This window comes from Lissotriton vulgaris, chromosome 9 (assembly GCF_964263255.1).
Source record: "Lissotriton vulgaris chromosome 9, aLisVul1.2, whole genome shotgun sequence".
Classification (NCBI taxonomy): domain Eukaryota; kingdom Metazoa; phylum Chordata; class Amphibia; order Caudata; family Salamandridae; genus Lissotriton; species Lissotriton vulgaris.
The window spans coordinates 961,933,498-961,949,555 of NC_141697.1; the positions used below are offsets into that span (position 1 = coordinate 961,933,498).

At 52.3% G+C, this 16,058-nt stretch overlaps 3 pseudogenes; all 3 read left to right on the forward strand.

Annotated features, from left to right (window-relative positions):
- The first annotated feature begins 5,023 nt into the window (after positions 1–5,023).
- Positions 5,024–8,825, forward strand: LOC147692613 (18S ribosomal RNA; annotated as a pseudogene).
- An 870-nt stretch (positions 8,826–9,695) lies between these two features.
- Positions 9,696–9,859, forward strand: LOC147692614 (5.8S ribosomal RNA; annotated as a pseudogene).
- Positions 9,860–10,289: 430 nt separating this feature from the next.
- LOC147692615 (28S ribosomal RNA) lies at positions 10,290–13,675 on the forward strand (annotated as a pseudogene).
- The last annotated feature ends 2,383 nt before the right edge of the window (positions 13,676–16,058 follow it).

Genomic DNA, 16,058 nt, shown 5'->3' on the forward strand with positions numbered 1-16,058 from the left:
ATGTGCAAAATGTGGCCCTTTTGCTACAGTGCATGTTGACCAGTCTCTGTTAAATGGTTTTAAGTTATCACAGAGATGACAATTAAAATCCCCCATAAGTATTATGCTGGGGGGGTTTGGTGTCTTATTTAAAGAATCCAGCTTTTCTAGACAGGAGTCCAGTTCCTTAACGACGGACCCCTTTCCCATCGTGCCTACAGCATTATACCAATTAAGTAAAAGGAAATTAAATCTTTTAAAACGATACCCTACAGCTTGTATGTTGCGTGAGTCCCAGTTATAATTAAACCAGGTTCCCTGCATGTGAAGGTCTACATACATTATTAATCCCCCAATCGCTCTAGCCGATAATGACTTCATGGCCGGAACAGAAAAACATTTGTACCCCTCTAAACTATACAGGTTTGGGTCGACCGGCCATGTTTCTTGCAGGCATATGATTTGAAAATTATTAATATAGTTCTGCCATTCCTGGGATTCAAATTTAGCTGCTAATCCTGCAATATTCCAGGATATGATTCGAAGATTTTCATGGTTGTCCCCTATGGGTAGTTCTAATAAACCCCTTGGTAAATACTTTTCCTGGTCTACTTCTATAGATGTTGTGTTAGTGCGGGGTTCTAGCATGATGTCACTATCCTGTCTACTTTCATCTGGGGTCATCTTTTGATCTAGTTGTTCTATTATTTTATTTCCCCCTTTTTTCGTTTTCAGATTATTTTTAATGACTCCCCTACCGTCACTATATCTTATAGTTCTCAGGGTTCCAGTTCCTGTTACAGTGAGCCCTTCCTCCTCTGATCTTATAAGGGTGTGTAGAGCGCTAGATTTCTCCAGTGCAAGTCAGTCCACCTCTTCAAGAGCACTGAACCTATTCCAGTGCACATGTTGAGTTAAGAAAGGGTCATAAGCTGAGGCGGCTTGATAAGGCATTTGCCATTGAGCCGGTCTATACTGAGGTTCCATCTGTTGAACCCTATTCATGGGAATTCTATTTGTCTGCACCGGTCTTTGGGGTGTATATGGATAGAAATATGATAGATGTAAGGGGTGAATTTGTGTGTGAGATCTGCTAGGGGGTGCATTGCATATATAATTGACTGCTGCAATGTCTCTGAAATTGACTGTTATTATATCCCCTGCTATTGTTTTTATTCCTCTCCCAATCCATTCCCCCCTTCTAACTGTAAGGATTTCACCACAGATATTAGGGGGTAGGGGTCTATTTATCTGCAACCACTGCACACATTTATTCTTTAGTTCCAAGTGTGTTTCCCTTTTTCCCTCTTTTAGTGGTGGAACTCCTGTCAATACGACCACGAAGGCCAGAGCTTCAGGTGGGAGATTGATTGTCCTAAATCGGGTCGATGTTGTTTTATTTACTGAAGCATTCATTAACAGGGGGGGGTTTGCCGTAGAATTGTCTTTTGGGGTTTGATCTATTTTTTCATTTGGTGCTTGAGCAGTTCCTTGACATTGTTTTGTTTGGCCCTGTGTTGTCTCATTAGAGCTACAAGGGTTTGAGGATGTTGGGGCTTTTTGTGCTGCTGGAGTATTCATTTGTTTTGCTCTCTTTAATTTATTTGGTGCTGATTCATTTGTTGGCGCTACCTTATCTTTTGTTATTTTTCTGGGCGTGCCCCAATCATGTCCCACTTTTGATGAAACATTATCCTGTGGCAGTTGTCTTGTTTGGCCGACTCCCTTATTATTTATTAAAGATGTTAGTCTATCAATTTTAGACATGAGGGGTTTGATCAGGGCAGTGATTGTGTCTTCTAGATCAGCTTTCAGGTCGGCCACCATATTAGCAACCCAGCAAGGAATTGCTGGTGTGGAGGGAATTATAGGTGCCACTAAATTATGATTTGTAGTTTTGCTTTGGCCTTTTTTTTGCCTTGTTTTAAACATTCTCTGGGCCTTTTTCCCTCCATGTTATTTGATTTCACCTTTTTTGTGTCACATGTGGAACTTGCGCTCTTACGGTCGGCAGGGTTCTACTCAATTGCTCTCCGCTACTTTCAGGCAAGTAAATGGTCTCCCCCGTTCCACCAAGGGCTCCGTGGTTTTCTAGCCCCTCCTGGCGCTCCAGTCGCATCAGGGCTACGTGCCGCCGCAGAGACTGTCGGGATTTGTGGTCCCAGGGCGGCAGCGCGGATGGTGGAGGTGTCCGTCAGCGCTCCTGCGCTCTTACGGTCGGCAAGGGACTCTTGCAGGGTTCTACTCAATTGCTCTCCGCTACTTTCAGGCAAGTAAATGGTCTCCCCCGCTCCACCGAGGGCTCCGTGGTTTTCTAGCCCCTCCTGGCGCTCCAGTCGCGTCAGGGCTACGCGCCGCCGCAGAGACTGTCGGGATTTGTAGTCCCGGGGCGGCAGCGCGGATGGTGGAGATGTCCGTTAGCGCTCCTGCGCTCTTACGGTCGGCAAGGGACTCTTGCAGGGTTCTACTCAATTGCTCTCCGCTACTTTCAGGCAAGTAAATGGTCTCCCCCGCTCCACCTAGGGCTCTGTGGTTTTCTAGCCCCTCCTAGCGCTCCAGTCGCGTCAGGGCTACGCGCCACCGCAGAGACTGTCGGGATTTGTGGTCCCGGGCGGCAGCGCGGATGGTGGAGGTGTTCGTCAGCGCTCCTGCGCTCTTACGGTCGGCAAGGGACTCTTGCAGGGTTCTACTCAATTGCTCTCCGCTACTTTCAGGCAAGTAAATGTATTCATTTACTGAAGCCTAAGACACTTTAAAAGATACTCTAAATGGCAAAAAAATGCTGTTTAAATAGTGAATTTTGCCCAATTTCGACTTTGATATTTGGGGCACTTAAATATGAATATTTTATAATTTGTTTGCATAATATTCATTATCAGAATGTTCTTTAGATAGCCCAGGAGTAAGAAATCAAAATAATCATATATATTGTTATAAAAATGAGTTTTTTAAGCCTGCGCAGAGTGAAATTCCATATGCAAATATCCTCATTATGCGGTACAAAACAACTTAAATTTAATTTTAATGCTAGGAGGTCACAGTGTGAGTATTCAGCTTTATAAATATTAAAAAACAAATTTAAAAGGACTTATTTTTTAAATAATTTTTCATAATTAATACAAAAAAAATAATAAAACCAATCATTTTGATAATTCCACATAGGAAAAGCAAGCTTCATTCTTTGCCTATCATATTTAGACCTAAAACAAGCTAAAGCTCCCTTGGCCTGACAATCAAGATGATTAACAGTGATTAACAAAACAATTCTTGAGAAAATACAGTTATAAATTGCACGTTATTAAAAAAAAAAAAATTCTCGCAAAAAACATATTAAAAAACTCAATTAGATTACACAAATAATGAAATTGAGTTAATATAATTAAAAAAGCATACAATTTACATAGAACATAGCTTTCACTAACATACAAAAATTATGACCTGCATAATTGAGACAGATAAACAATCTATGTAAGACACAATCTTTATCTAATACCAGTGTATAGCTAAGCTGGTTTCAGAACACTATACTCAATACAACAATTTCATCTGTATTTGACCCAATAGTGATGATCCTTTAGATTATACTCCTAAGAAGCGTTGACGCGTTTCAATGGTTCTCCTCTTTTTTACATCATCTTTATCAAGACCACAATGTAATCTGTCTCTGCATCAATGTTAAGTATTTGTTCCCTTAATCATTTGCGCTAAGCGAGCCCGATTTCGTCGCAGCTTTTATATCTAGGGCTCCAGGAGGTCAGGTACATTCGCGCCTTGGGTCCCCTCAGTCACCTTGTGTGCACGGATTACATGAAAGGGGGGGAATTTTCCTCCGAATTACTAGGGGGAGGGTCAGTCAGACCTCCATGAGGTCCGGTGATTCTGAATCAGGGGAAGGCAGGACCCGGCCCACCCGCCGGGCACCCCCAGGAGCCTCGGTACGCACCTGCCGCTCAGCCCCTTACCGATGGTCCTTTTTCTCTGAGTTTGCTCAGGCAGACCTCCTTGAGGTCCGGCAAAACTGAGACGGGGAAGGTGGCACCCAGGCCTGCCCGCCGGGGCCCCAGGGGAACGGGTACGTACCTGCCTCTCAGCCCCTTCCCGATGGTCCTTTTTTTCCGAGTTTGCTCATGCAGGCCACCATGAGGTCCGGCGAAGCTGAGACGGGGGAAGATGGCACCCGGGCCCGGGTATGCACCTGCCTTTCAGCCCCTTCCCGATGGTCCTTTTTCTCAGAGTTTGCTCAGGCAGACCTCCGTGAGGTCTGGCGATGCCGAGTCGGGGGAAGGCAGCACCCAGGGCCCATCCGCCGGGGTCCCCAGGGGCCCAGGTACGCACCTGCCTCTTGGGGCCCTCTCCGATGGTCCTTTTTCTCTGAGCCTGCTTGCCCCGGCAGCACGTAGGCAGGTGATGCTAAGCCAGCATACCCCCTGCCTGCCAGGGGATGCCCCTGCTGTACTCAGATCGATTGGGCACTCTGGGTCCGTTTAGGGATGGACTGCTTCGCCAGACTCGGCTGTTGTTTCAAGCAAAGAGCTTCCACCCGAATGGACTGCCCGACTCTAGGGAGGGCCTGCCACATGGCGGTAGGTCGTTCACACTACCCAGCAGAGCAAAAGCCGAACGGCCCCGGCAGCTTGTGCCCCCAGCGGTCTGACCAGAGCGGAAGGGGTCGGGTGGCACCAGGCCCTCGGATGCTGCCTGGCCCGCAGGTCTGTGGGCCCTGTGCGCTATGCTGTCACCCCTCTCAACCCAGCATGTTTCCACCTCAGCTCGGAACAATCGTTCCAAGGGGTTCCGCCGCCCCAGGCCCCGGTACCCCTGCGACTCGCTCAGGATGCGCCTCGGCCTGCCTCTCCCTTCTGGGGTGAAGGCTGGGCCCACTGGTGCCCATGTGACCGGACTGCTCCACACCCCTCCAGCGAGCCCTCCGGCCCAGGCGGGCGGGCTCCTTCCCTGGGCAGGCTCCCGAGAGATGGAGGGTTGCGCGAAGGTTGCCGGTCGGGGAGATGGGCACGCGGTCCCCCACCCCGTCATCAGGTGCGGCTACCTGCTTGATCCTGCCAGTAGCATATGCTTGTCTCAAAGATTAAGCCATGCACGTGTAAGTACACACGGCCGGTACAGTGAAACTGCGAATGGCTCATTAAATCAGTTATGGTTCCCTTGATCACTCCATCTATTACTTGGATAGCTGTGGTAGTTCTAGAGCTAATACATGCCGACGAGCACTGACCTCCTGGGATGCATGCATTTATCAGACCAAGACCAATCCGGGACTCTAGATAACCTCGGGCCGATCGCACGTCCCCGTGATGGCGACATTACATTTGGATGTCTGCCATATCAACTTTCGATGGTACTTTCTCTGCCTACCATGGTGACCATGGGTAATGGGGAATCAGAGTTCGATTCCGGAGAGGAAGCCTGAGAAATGGCTACCACATCCAAGGAAGGCAGCAGGAGCGCAAATTACCCACTCCCGACTCGGGGAGGTAGTGCCGAAAAATAACAATGCAGGACTCTTTTGAGGCCCTGTAATTGGAATGAGTACACTTTAAATCCTTTAACGAGGATCCACTGGAGGGCAAGTCTGGTGCAAGCAGCCGCTGTAATTCCAGCTCCAATAGAGTATATTAAAGTTGCTGCAGTTTAAAAGTTCGTAGTTGGATCTTGGGATCGAGCTGGCGGTCCGCCGGGAGGTGAGCTACCACCTGTACCAGCCCCTGCCTCTCCGCGCCCCCTTGATATTCTTGACTGAGTGTCCTGGGGGTCCGAAGTGTTTACTTTGAAAAAACTACAGTGTTCAAAGCAGGCCGGTCGCCTGAATACTTCAGCTAGGAATAATGGAATAGGACTCCGGTTCTATTTTGTTGGTTTTCTGAACTGGGGCCGTGATTAAGAGGGACGACCGGGGGCATGCGTATTGTGCTGCTAGAGGTGACATTTTTGGACCAGCGCAAGACGAACCAAAGCGAAAGCATTTGCCAAGAATGTTTTCATTAATCAAGAAAAAAAGTCGGAGGTTCGAAGATGATCAGATACCGTTGTAGTTCCGAACATAAACAGCGCCGACTAGCGATCCGGCGGCGTTATTCCCATAACCCGCCGAGCAGCTTCCGGGAAACCAAAGTCTTTGGGTTCTGGGGGAGTATGGTTGCAAAGCTGAAACTTACAGGAATTGACAGAAGGACACCACCAGGAGTGGAGCCTGTGGCTTAATTTGACTCAACACAGGAACCCTCACCCGGCCCGGAAACGAAAATGATTGACAGATTGATAGCTCTTTCTCGATTCTGTGGGTGGTGGTGCATGGCGTTCTTAGTTGGTGGAGCGATTTGTCTGATTAATTCCGATACCGAACGAGACTCCTCCATGCTAACTAGTTACGCGACCACCTGCGGTCGGCGTCCAACTTCTTAGAGGTCCACACCGACGAACTCAAGAGCTCCAAGAAGAACTGCCGAGCCCTCGAGAAAGTCTGGAGAAGGGAACCGACACCAGACAACAGGACCTCCTTCAAACTTGCCACCCGGAAACACCACCAGCTGATCCGCGCCGCCAAGAAAACAGCATTCAAGGACCGGTTGGACAACAACGCACACAACTGCAAGGAACTCTTCAACATCGTGAAAGAGCTTTCCAACCCCAGCGCAGGAAACAACGACATCACCCCATCGCAAGACCTCTGCAACTCCCTCGCTTCATACTTCCACAACAAGATCGCGGACATACACAACAGCTTCAACAACCAACCAACGCACACCATGACCAAACAACCACCCCCCACCACCACCCTCCACGCCTGGACCCCGATCAGCACCGAAGACACCATCCGCACGATGAACTCCATCCACTCCGGATCACCAACCGACCCCTGCCCTCACCACGTCTTCAACAAGGCCGACGCTGTCATCGCACCCCACCTGCGAGACATCATCAACACATCCTTCGACACCACCATCTTCCCTGAGAGCTGGAAACACGCCGAACTCAGCGCTCTACTCAAGAAACCAACAGCGGACCCCATCGACCTCAAGAATTACCGCCCCACCTCGCTCCTCCCGTTTCCAGCCAAAGTCATCGAGAAGACCGTCAACAAGCAGATGGCCGCCTTCCTCGAGACGAACGGATCCCTCGACCCCTCACAGTCCGGCTTCCGAGCCAACCACAGCACCGAGACCGCCCTCATCGCCGCCACCGATGACATCCGAGCCCTGATGGACAATGGAGAAACAGCGGCCCTCATCCTCCTAGACCTCTCCGCGGCTTTCGACGCGGTCTGCCACCGCACCCTAGTACGGCGCCTCAGCAACATCGGAATCCAGGACAAGGCGCTGGAATGGATCATCTCCTTCCTTGACGGAAGAACACAGAGAGTCCGCCTACCACCGTACAAGTCAGAGGCCTCCGAAGTCATCTGCGGCGTCCCCCAAGGATCATCTCTGAGCCCCACCGTCTTCAACGTCTACATGAGCCCCCTCGCGGCCATCGTACGCAAACACAACCTCAGCATAATCTCCTACGCCGACGATACCCAGCTGATCCTCTCCCTGACCAACGACCCCGCCGCCGCCAGAGCCAACCTGCACGAAGGGATGAAAGAGGTAGCCGAGTGGATGACGACCAGCCGCCTGAAACTGAACTCGGACAAGACGGAGGTCCTCATCCTGGGCTCCTCACCCTCCGCCTGGGACGACTCCTGGTGGCCTCCCGCCCTGGGCACCGCACCCAAACCGACAGACCATGCACGCAACCTGGGCTTCATCCTGGACTCCTCCCTCTCCATGACCAGGCAAGTCAACAACGTCTCCTCGGCGTGCTTCAACATCCTACGCATGCTACGGAAGATCTTCTGGTGGATCCCCATCGAGACCAGGAAGACCGTCACCCAGGCCCTCGTCACCAGCCGACTGGACTACGGCAACGCCCTCTACGCCGGGACCACCGCCAAGCTCCAGAAGAGACTCCAGCGGATCCAGAACGCCTCAGCCAGACTCATCCTCGACATCCCACGAACCAGCCACATCTCCGGACATCTGAGAGACCTTCACTGGCTCCCCGTCAACAAAATAATCACCTTCCGCCTCCTCACCCACGCACACAAAGCCCTACACGACCAAGGCCCGAGCTACCTCAACAGCCGAGTCAACTTCTACGCTCCCAAACGCCACCTCCGTTCAGCCAACCACGCCCTCGCCGCCGTCCCCCGCATCCGAAGAGCGACTACAGGAGGAAGGTCCTTCTCCTACCTGGCCGCCAAGACCTGGAACTCCCTCCCGACCGACCTGCGCCTGACCCAAGACCACCTCTCCTTCAGGAAGAAGCTGAAGACCTGGCTGTTCGAGCAGTAGCGCCCCCCCCCCCCCCCCCCAGCGCCTTGAGACCCTACGGGTATGTAGCGCGCTTTATAAGTGTCAATGATTGAGTGATTGAGTGGTGTTCAGCCACACGAGATCGAGCAATAACAGGTCTGTGATGCCCTTAAATGTCCGGGGTTGCATGCGCGCTACACTGAAGAGATCACCGTGTGTCTACCCTTCGCCAACAGGTGCGGGTAACCCGCTGAACCCCGTTTATGATAGGAATTAGGGATTGCAATTATTTCCCATGAACAAGGAATTCCCAGTTAGTGCGGGTCATAAGCTTGCGTTGATTAAGTCCCTGACCTTTTTACACACTGCCCGTCGCTACTACCGATTGGATGGTTTAGTGAGGTCCTGGGATCGGCCCCACCAGGGTCGGCAACGGCCATGGCGGAGAGCCGAGAAGACGATCAAGCTTGACTATCTAGAGGAAGTAAAAGTCGTAACAAGGTTTCCGTAGGTGAACCTGCGGAAGGATCATTAACAGCGGAGCGAACCGAGTGACCGACGGTGCCAGCCTGAAGCCCTCGGCCGCCTCTTGAAAGCACACACTGTAGGCTCAGGGCCCTGGCGCTTGCTGGCCGGCAGAGCAGTCCGCAGCCACATGGGTTCCTCTCTGAGACGGAACCCAAGTTCACCCTGCACGACATCCCCTCGGGTGGGGGCAAACCGAATGGCAGGGCATCACCGGGCTGTTACCACCTCTCCCTTAAAAGGACCAGGCACCGACTGGGCCCTCCCACGCCCGAGTTCCAGTCTGGCCTAACCTGGATCCGGGCTACCGAAGAGTGGCCTTTCTCCCACGGCAGGGCGGCATGGAAGAGAAGGGGCCTAGGGCTAGTGAGGGGACCTTGGCTCCTCTCGGTGGGAGGCGTGTGGGATAGGGAGCCACCTGGTTCTTTACTACCGGCGCCTCCAACCCAAGCGATGATGGTGGTGGGCTAATTGCCAGCCCACCGGCATGGCTTGGTGTCGCCCGGTGACGGACGGCTGACATGCAGGTGAAGGGACCCTCCCTCGTTGCCAGGTACCCAGTTTGATCCGGTCCCATGCGGCTAGGCCGAGGGGTTTGAAGACTCGTGCGGTCCCTCCCAGTGTCCCCGGAAGGGACCGGCGGCTGTGGGGCTACCTGCTCCCGTCACACTGGAAGCCCCCTTCCTCGCCCGTGGGTGGGGGGGACTCCCAGGCTGAGCGCCTGGCAATGTTTTTTTCTCCGAACGGTGCAGTCTGACTCCCAGAGGGGAAGCCTAAAACGGGGCGCCCGGGCCGTCTTGCCAAATGGGTGGCGGACGGATGGCGTCACCTTCCTCCCGCCTCTCCTGCGCCCGCAGGTGGGCGAACGTGTTCAAAAAGTTGCCTTGGCGGTGGATCACTTGGCTCGCAGGATGATGAAGAATGCAGCTAGCTGCGAGAATTAGTGTGAATTAGTGTGAATTGCAGGACACATTGATCATCGACACTTCGAGCGCACCTTGCAGCCCCGGGTTCCTCCTGGGGCTGCGCCTGTCTGAGGGTCGCTCGATCGTCAATCACCCCGGGGCTTCCCTGGGACCCGGTTGGGGCCATCGCAGGGTTAGATCCGCTTCCCCTTCGTTCCCTCACAAGATCAGACCCCCCGATCGCCCATGGCAGGGTCCCTCGTCGGGTCCTGCAGTGGAGGTACGCCGCCGGTGCGCCTGGCCCCTGAGAAAGGGACCCGTCCTGCGGCGCCTGGCTGTCTGTGTTGTCCCACCGGCTGCCCGTGCGCACGTGCCTCGGGCGCCCACCTCTGCGGCCGGCGTCCCAGGTAGGGCGAAACCCTTCAAGATGCAATCCAGGGAAAGAGGGCGTGCGTTGCTGGGATGCCAGGCCCCCCTGTTCCGGCAGGGGGGTTTGGCCTTCCCCAGCAACCCCCTTTGAAGCTCCGGCGCCATTCTTCTGACTACGACCTCAGATCAGACGTGGCAACCTGCTGAATTTAAGCATATTACTAAGTGGAGGATAAGAAACTAACCAGGATTCCCTCAGTAATGGCGAGTGAAGAGGGAAGAGCTCAGCACCAAATCCCCGCCTGGCGGTGGGCACCAGAAATGTGGAGTACAGAAGACTGACTCCCCGGCGTCGCTCAGGGGGCCCAAGTCCTTCTGATCGAGGTTCACCCCGCGGACGGTGTTAGGCCGGTAGCGGCCCCCGGTGCACCGGGATTGGGTCTTCTCGGAGTCGGGTTGCTTGGGAATGTAGCCCAAAGCGGGTGATAAACTCCATCTAAGGCTGAATACGGGCGGGAGACTGATAACCAACAACTACCATAAGGGAAAGTTGAAAAGAACTTTGAAGATAGAGTTCAAAAGGGCATGAAACCTTCGAGAGGTAAAACGGGTGGGGTCCGTGCAGTCCGACCTGAGGATTCAACACGGCGGGAAGGTCAGTGGCCCGGGAGTTCCGGATCCCCTCTGCAGGACCGGGGCCCGTGCCCTACCCGGCCCCTGCAGGGCGCCTTTCCTCCAATGCATTGTGCCGCGCTGGCTCCGGGTCGGCTGGGAAGGCTTCAAGGTGGCCGGTGGAGCGGAGGGTGTTACAGCCCCCCTGGTACCAGCTTCGCTGTGTCCACGGGCCGAGAGAGATTTGAGGGCCTCCGCGCCCTTCCTCAGGCACTTGTCCCTCAGGGCGGGGTGGTTGAAGGGGGGACGGGGCCCCCTGCTCCCCGCACAACTGTTGACTGGGGCCGACTGTTCTCAGTGCGCCCCCGACCGCGTTGCGCCACTGGGCAGGGAGGCCCACGCCGGGCGCCAGGGGTCTGCGGCGATGTCGGTTACCCACCCGACCCGTATTGAAACACCGGCCAAGGAGTCTAACATGTGCGCAAGTCGGAGGGCCGAGCGCAACCCTGTGGAGAATGAAGGTGAGGGCCGGCGCGTGCCGGCTGAGGTGGGATCCTGCTGCGCTTCCAGCGATGGGTGCACCACCGGCCCGTCTCACCGCTCCGTCAGTGAGGTGGAGCACGAGTGTGCGTAATAGGACCCGAAAGATGGTGAACTATGCCTGGGCAGGGGGAAAGCCAGAGGAAACTCTGGTGGAGGGCAGTAGCGGTCCTGAAATGATAAGCAGAACTGGCGCTGTGGGATGAACCGAAAGTCGGGCACCCGATGCCGACGCTCATCAGACCCCAGAAAAGGTGTTGGTTCATAGACAGCAGGACGGTGGCCATGGAAGTCAGAATCCGCTATGGAGTGTGTAACAACTCACCTGCTGAATCAACTAGCCCTAAAAATGGATGGCATTGGAGCGTCGGGCCCATACCCAGCCGTCGCTGGTGCTGAGAGCCGCGGGGGTAAAGCCACAACGAGTAGAAGGGTTGTTGCGTTGAGCACGGAAGCCCAGCGTGAGGGCCTGGGTGGAGCCGCTGCAGGTGCAGATCTTGATGGTAGTAGCAAATATTCAAACGAGAACTTTGAAGGCCGAAGTGGAGAAGGGTTCCATGTGAACAGCAGTTGAACATGGGTCAGTAAGTCCTACGAGATGGGCGAGCGCCGCTCGGAAGGGACGGGCGATGGCCTCCGTTGCCCTCAGCCGATCAAAAGGGAGATGGGTTCAGATCCCCGAACCCGGAGTGGTGAAGACGGGCACCCTCGCGGCATCCAGTGCGTAACGCAAACGATCCTGGAGAAGCCACCGGGAGCCCCGCGGAGAGTTCTCTTTTCTTTGTGAAGGGTAGGGCGCCCTGGAATGGGTTCGCCTTGAGAGAGGGGCCCGAGCCTTGGAAAGCGTTGCGGTTCCAGCGGTGTCCGGTGAGCTCTCGCTGGTCCTTGAAAATCCGGGGAAGATGTAAATCTCGCACCAGGCCGTACCCATATCCCCAGCAGGTCTCCAAGGTGAACAGCTTCTGGCATGTTGGAACTAAGTGTGGGCCGAAAATTTGTTCCGCTCGCGGAATTTGCGGATTTTCGGCAATTTCGCGATCCGCGAATCTTGCGAAATTGCAGCAAAATCTGCGAATCTGAGAGTGGGACAAATTTTCCATGAAGCACTTACAGGGTTACAGCAGGTGCCCAAGTTGAAGCTAATTTCTTTGTAACTATTTACAAAATGGTTACAAAGAAATTAACTTCAACTTGGGCACCTGCGGTAACCCTGTAAGTGCTTCCTGAGCGGTGCCTCCAGAGTTCGTTGCCTACTTGCAACTATTCTCTGACCCTGCTCTGACCCTCGAAGCAGGGTCAGAGAATAGTTACGAGTATGGCACGAGGCTCCTGTCACAAAAATTAAACCTCAACAGGAAGCACTTACAGATAAATAAAGCAGGTGCCCGAGTTGAGGCTCAAATTCAGTAACGTTTTAATCAGCCCAAAACATTAGTGAGCATGGTCGAGGCAGTGCAAGTGTGCTTTAAACCCATCTCTGCCGTCGAAAATTAGCTGTAATACTCGAGGGAGGTCTTTGCATCCATGAGTTTCTCAAGCGCGATCCCCTTGTAGTTCCTGTGACCAGGAGGCTGCTTTCTCCTCACCTGCTGCCCTGCTCGCTCTCTGACCCTTTACACAAGAGGCATGTGCACACGCATAGAAGCCCTGCCCGTTTGGCCCTGCACCACACACTAGCGGTATCAAACGTCTTCCAGCCCTTTCCCCACTATGATGGACAGCTTCGTCCATCATAGTCGCATCTTCGTGGATAACTATGCAGGGCAGGATTCATTCTGGTACGAGGCACCTGTCACAAAAATTAAACCTCAACAGCAAGCACTTACAGATAAATAAAGCAGGTTTCCAAGTTGAAGCTCAAATTCAGTAACGTTTTAATCAGTCCAAAACATTAGTGAGCACGGTCGAGGCTGGGCAAGTGTGCATCTCTGCCATCGAAAATTAGCTGTAATACTCGAGGGAGGTCTTTGCATCCATGAGTTTCTCGAGCGCAATCCCCTTGTAGTTCCTGTGACCAGGAGGCTGCTTTCTCCTCATCTGCTGCCCTGCTCGCTCTCTGACCCTTTACACAAGAGGCATGTGCACACTCATAGAAGCCCTGCCCGTTTAGTTCGGCCCACCACACACTAGCAGTATCAAACATTTTTCCTGCCCTTTCCCAACTATGAAGGACAGCTCACTCAAGGGACCTTGGCGCCTTTTGGCGCGGTGGCAAAGTTACAGACACACATGGGCACTGGAGACAAATCTTCTGGCCCTTTACACAGCTCCAGTGTAGGAAAAGCACTATACATTTACCCAACGAGGTAGCACTTACTGATTAGTCAGTCGAAAGTACTCCAGTTGAGTATAGTGCAAATTGCAAATTCGTGGATTTTTTTGCGATTTCGCGCGAATTCGCGGACTGCAGAACCGCAAAATTCGCCCATACTTAGTTGGAACAATGTAGGTTAGGGAAGTCGGCAAGCCGGATCTGTAACTTCGGGTTAAGGATTGGCTCTAAGGGCTGGGTCGGTCGGGCTGGTCATGCAGCGGGGCTGGGCGTGCGCCGCGGCTGGACGAGGCACCTCCCTCCAGAGCAGCAGTGACTCTGGACGTGAGCCGAGCCCTTCCTGTGGATCGCCCCAGCTGCAGTGGTCACCTTTCCCCATGCCCCCTCCCCGGGGCCGGCGTTCTGCCACGGCCGGCGCCTAGCAGCTGACTTAGAACTGGTGCGGACCAGGGAAATCCGACTGTTTAATTAAAACAAAGCATCGCGAAGGCCCGAGGCGGATGTTGACGCAATGTGATTTCTGCCTAGTGATCTGAATGTCAAAGTGAAGAAACTCAATGAAGCGTGGGTAAACGGTGGGAGTAACTATGGCTCTCTTAACGTATTCTCGGTTGTAGTGGCCTTTACCTCCCAGTGGTCCCGCCGGTAACTGTCTCTGAATTGCTAGACTCTGCGTAGAGAAGCATATAGAGACAGGCCAAACAAGGGTATATCATGGCAGCGAGCGTGATAGTGAGAAATGGCGAAGCAAACAAACCCAATACCAGATGGGGTAGTTCCTGGAGAATAAAAACCCTGTTAAGATGGCGTAAGGAGGTGCTGTCTTTCCCAGAAATCATTAACCTCCTCACCGAATTTGACAAACCAGCACTGGCTACCAACAGTCCAACAAATAACAACGATTCGGATCATGATATAGACTTTAGTACACCCTCTATAGCAGAAGAAGACTAAGCATGGGCGAATTTTGCGAATCTCGCGTTCGCGAATTTTGCGGATTTGCGAACTCGCAATCCGCAAAATCCGCGAATTCTCGCGAATTTGCGGATTTTTTTTTTTGTGTTCGCGCGGGTTTCTGCCAGGTCGCGAGGGTTTTTGTACAATTTCGCAAACGCGAACTTACCTGTCGGGTCGCAAGTTTTGCGAACTTGTTGTTTCTACGTGTCCAGCCTGTTTGGGACACTCTTCTTCATCACTGCCACCCTCTGTCACCACTGCCACTCTCTGGTTCACCCATGCCACCCTCTGGCTCACCCATGCCACCCTCTGTTTCATCACAGCACCCTCTGGTTGTCCAGTGTACATTATTGTGGCAAAACAAAGCACACCTTCCCTGCCTCAAGTGACCTGAATTAATTTGGGGCTGATTAATGTGTCACAGAATATTTTTTTAGCTGGCACCTGCTTCCTTAGTGCTTCCTGGTTAGTGATCTTTTGCACTTGCTAAGTGCTTTCATTGTTGCAAAATTAGTTACAACACCTGCCCTGCCCCAACTGACAATAATGAATTAGGGGCTGATTAATGTGTCACTGGATTTGAACTTCCAGCCTGGCTCCTGCTTGTCTCCCTTAGCTGTAATTCAGGACCTTTGTAGCATATGTGTAACTATTCTGAGGGTCAGAGCAGGGTCACATAATAGTTGCAAGTAGGCAACTGAACTCTGGAGGGGCCCCTCAGGAAGCACTACAGGAAATGGCTACTAATGATGAGCTTGAACTTTTGAACCTGGTAAGTAGTTTCAGTTTTGCTAAGATCGTATTTCTGCAATTTAGCGCTTATTCGGGGGGCGCGAAGTTGAACTGGGAAGCCGCGAACAGTGCGAGCAAGCCATAAAATCCGCTCCTCGCGGATTTGCGGATTTTGCGGGAAATTCGCGAATCTCGCGGATTGCGAATTTACGAAAATCCGCAAAATCCGCGAGCGGACCGGATTTTCCGCCCATACTTAAACAAGACACAACAGTAGACCTCAGCAAATCCATCGAATTTGTAGCCACCTCAGCCAAGAATGACATTGGTACAGCAACATTTGATGATCTTCCTGATGTGTACGAGGTCAGCAAAGATGTAATATCAAAGAAAAGTGATTACACCAAAAAAGTCACTTACTGGAAATATCCAAACAAAAAATATAAATGTGACTTGTGTGGAGACATAATGGGAACCTTTACAGAACTGAGAAAACATGTATCCAACAAGCACAAAGGCTTCTATCTCACAACATACTGTTCAAAATGTGACAAAGAAGCCGAATATCACAATATTGCATGCCATTATGCCAAATGTAAAGGAAGACCTCAAAAAGGAGTGCTGCCATTCCTGTGCAGCTGGTGTGATCTCAGATTTGGAATACAAATTGGTGTTTCTCAACATGCTCGGCATGCGCATCCAAGAGCGCAAAATGAGGCTAGACTAGCAGGTCTAGTAAGCAGCAAACCGTCAAAATTATGGTCACAGGAAGAAATACTGCTATTAGCAGAATTGGAAAAAAGATATGAAAATAAGAGGAATATTAATGCACTGATGGTTCCACATTTTGACAAC